The sequence below is a fragment of the Rhea americana genome, unplaced genomic scaffold, assembly GCF_003343005.1.
Source record: "Rhea americana isolate MKP2758 unplaced genomic scaffold, rheAme1 scaffold_97, whole genome shotgun sequence".
Taxonomy (NCBI): Eukaryota; Metazoa; Chordata; class Aves; order Rheiformes; family Rheidae; genus Rhea; species Rhea americana.
In genome coordinates, this window is record NW_028187166.1 from 1,324,690 (window position 1) to 1,328,463 (window position 3,774).

The window sequence follows — 3,774 nt, forward strand, 5'->3', positions numbered from 1 at the left end:
GGACCAGGTCTCAGCTCACCCCATCATCACTAGCCCAGTGGGTCGGTGACTCCTGTGCCTGCCTCTGTGGAGATAAACCCTGCAGCCACTGAAAGGCCCAGGAGCAAATCACGGGCAGCGTCTTCATCCCGTGCACGTCAGCATCTCCCTCAGCCGAGCTGCGCGTGGGATGAGGGTGCTCTGAGCAGCGCTCAGCTGCCCGGCTTGCACCCGGCAGAGCACAAGCAGAGGGGTTCGGCCCACAGGAGGCCRATTCGGATGCACAGTTTCAGCAGGGGCTAAGCTGCACACAGCAGCTTCATTAGTAAGCACGCTCATTAATATTTCACCAGGAGGCAGCACAGACTTGCCCAAGTATGGGTACCTACAGCGCAGGAGGGGCAATTAGCACCTGGGAGAACTGCCGAAATAATGCAGCTCATTTATTCAAATCACTTAAACCACCCACAGTGTCTAGCTTGCCTCAAAACAATGTGATTATAGCAAATGTCTAACACAGCAAAGCCTGAAAGCCTCAGGGAGAAGGGATGAAATGCAGGAAATAGGATTGATTTAAATGCATGCATAAATCATAGGATTCAATAAGCAGGGAGAACTAACTTTTAATCCCTTAATAAACTCATCAGTGTCTGGAAGGGGGAGGCCACTTGCAGACAAAGAATCRAAGCTGGGTTCTTGCCTGCTTTTCGTCTTAGCTCTGCTGAAGCGATGCAGCAGCTCCGAGCAGCTGCTCTGCATCCAGGTGTGCACAAACCTCTGGGCAACGCACCTGGCTCGGCAGCCTCGGCCGGGCTCCCGGCAAAGCCGGCTCCTCCGAGAATGGTGTGCGGGCACCGGCTGGTCCCTCCCTTGCAGGGAAGCCAAGCCGGTCATCCCAAAAGAGCYGGGCAATCCAGGTGACAGCACGTGGCTTCCCAAATGGGGCAGGCAGATGTGCAAGGTGTGCTGTGGGAAAGAGCTGCGTACTGGGCAGAGCCAGGCTGCTCCGAGGGCTCCTGAYGGAGGAGGGGGGCTCAGATTCTTGCTTTCATGTCTGCTCCAAGCCCAGCAAAACACTGGGAGCAGACAGCAAAAAGCCAGGCTGCGATAAGCCCCCCGCGGGAACACAGCCCCGGCTCTGAACCGAGGCCTGGCCCAGCCCAGCTCTTGGCACTGTTTTGAGCTGCTTCTGCTGCAGATTTGCCCAGACTTTGCTTTGTTTTTATTCCCTTGGAATGCCTTTCGAAGAGAAAAGGAAGAAAAATGCCTTTCGAAGAGAAAAGGAAGAAAAAAAAATCCAACCTTCCTCTCTGAGCCTGCCACCACTTCCACATCTGGAATCAGTGTACATTTCTTTTAACTCATCATTAGCTCTGATGCAATTTACTTATCAGCCCAGACAGGGGGCAATAGGAATCAGTTGGGAAACAATATTCTTCCCCTGACTGAGAAAAATTTGATTAACAAATCCCCCAGTACACTCATGTTCTCACTTAAACCTTTGGGATACCCAGAAAGATGGATAAACCCTGCACAGATTAGACGGTTTTGCCTGTAAATCCTGCTTTAGAGTTCATCCCTAACAGGAGACATAACTTACCACATGGCACTAATTTCCCCTTTGCAGTCAAGCTGAATAGGGCAGGGTCAGCCGAGGGGCCACCTAAATGGCAATAACCCCTGCCGTGAGTCCCCCTTCCTACCAGCAGCAATGCTTGCATCTCCAAACTTTCTACCCCCTAACCCTCCTCCCTCGCCTTTCCAAAACCCCCAGACCCCTTTTCCCACCAGCCAGGYCCAGGGAGCAGCAAACTGGCAAAGCCCTGCGGGCGGCGCCGCAGTCTGTCCCGAGGTGGGACTCGAACCTGTGATATTGAGAACTAACACTCCCCCCCGCCCACGGCCCCTCGTGGCCGCCATTGTTAGCGAGGCGGAAGCGGGGCAGCAGCGCCCCCKCCGTGCCACGTTGACGTGCCAGGTAAGCGTGCCCGCTGATTGGGGGCGCGCCGATTCGTCGGAGGAGGTGTGCGCGGAAGGGCGGGGGCGAAGCGGCTGCGGCGGCGCGCTCTGATTGGCTGTGGCAGATGAATATATTAACAATGCGTCGCAAAGCGCCTTTCTGGCTCGATTTTTTGGAGTTTTCTGGCCGTAAATAGCCATAAGAGCATTAGGACACATCGAGCAGGAGCGGAATTAAACAGTAGTAGAAAGCTGACTTAGAGAAGAACGGCGCTTATTTCCTTCTCCCTATCCTAAAAACCGGAATTCCTCAGAGCTTTAAAATCCTGCGGCGGCAAGGTTTTTCGTGTGTTGTATGAAAGGAGAGAAGGTTAGCACTCCCCTTGATAAGGATGGAAGAGGCCCTAGTGGCCTATACAACACGCATACGGTTAAGGCACTGCCACCTACTTCGTGGCATCTAACCATGTTTTTTCTGTTCTCTTTTTTTCGGGGTAGGGGACAGAACGGTGACGCTTTTACCTACTTATTCTTACCCACAGGAGCTCCTTTTCCCCCCACAGACTCTCCTTTTTCACCCCAGCACACCACGCTCCCAAAACACACCCCGCAGGTGGAGAGAGGCCTGCCTGCCTTCCATTAGGGACATGCAGCATGTTTTAGCATTATGCAGGCTTCCTCCGTGGCACCGGCAGCTGGTGCCTGCCACTCCAGGCACTTCCAAAACTATGAGAAAATGCTTGTTTTAGTTTCACATTTAACTGTAGTGGGCCAGGCTGKGAAGAGGGGGCAGGGATGGAACACCTCAAAATTATGGCCATAACAAGCAGCTCTGCATAGCCCACTCCTGGGTCCAAGCAAGCCAGCAGGTTGTCTGTCACAGCACGACAGTTTGGTGCAATCTTTTTTTTTTTTTTTTGATGAAAGGAATGAATATGACTTTGCTGCTCCCATGCTAACCTTGTCATGCCTGCCTGGGTGCAAGGGACAGCACAGTACAAGAAAACATGTTGGGGGGAACCTTTCTCTTAAGATGAATTCAAAGGGATCATGCCTCCACACAGCTAGCAAAACACAGCATCCCCAATATTTAAACCCTACTCGCATTTCTAGTGTTTCTTTTAGAAAAAAGCGGTGTGCGCTGTTTGAGGGTTCCCATGAAGCTGAACTACCAGTTTCCMAATGTCTAACCAGGGACTCCAAATTGGCGGCCACCAACAGTTTAATAGATGGGCCCACCCCACAAGCAAACCGGCCGCGTGAGACTCACCTCTTTGACACTGCTGCGAGATAAGAATGAGAGCCAGGCCCTTGTCACTCACACCGCACTGCTCTGCCTCCAGCTTTCTTTTTTTCCCCCCTCCGGGAATTGGAATTGTTGTAGAGTTGGCTGAACTCTGCCCCAACAACTGTAATRCATAGAGGAGGAAGAAAATACTTTTTACTGCTTTCCTGGGTTAGTGGTTTCTGTGAGGAGGACAGCACCGTGCAAGGGGAAGCTACTTTCACTAAAGAGTCTGGAGGTTCATATAGCACTTTCCCTTTGCAGGTTTCAACATCTCCAACCGCTAACAACCTGCGCTTAACACGGGCAAAGGGTACAGCTCTCCTATCTCACAGGGGCGCACAAGCCCAGCCACTCTTAACAGCCTTGCTCCCAGTACAAGCATCAACTGCACCACACACTTTAAGTGATTAGATAATTCTGACCACCATTGCCATGCCAGGCACTTCCAGGCAGCAAGGTAAAGTAGAGTTATAACTAAGTACAGCTCATTAATTTAGGTTCCAGCACGATTAGTCCCAGGTAGAGTAATAAGGACTTAAACCTTCCCC

At 51.9% G+C, this 3,774-nt stretch overlaps 1 non-coding gene across 1 annotated transcript; it reads left to right on the forward strand.

Annotated features, from left to right (window-relative positions):
* The first annotated feature begins 2,286 nt into the window (after positions 1-2,286).
* Positions 2,287-2,414, forward strand: LOC146584120 (U6atac minor spliceosomal RNA). Its single transcript, XR_014898273.1, has one exon. It is a non-coding gene; the product is annotated as a U6atac minor spliceosomal RNA (small nuclear RNA).
* Positions 2,415-3,774: the final 1,360 nt, after the last annotated feature.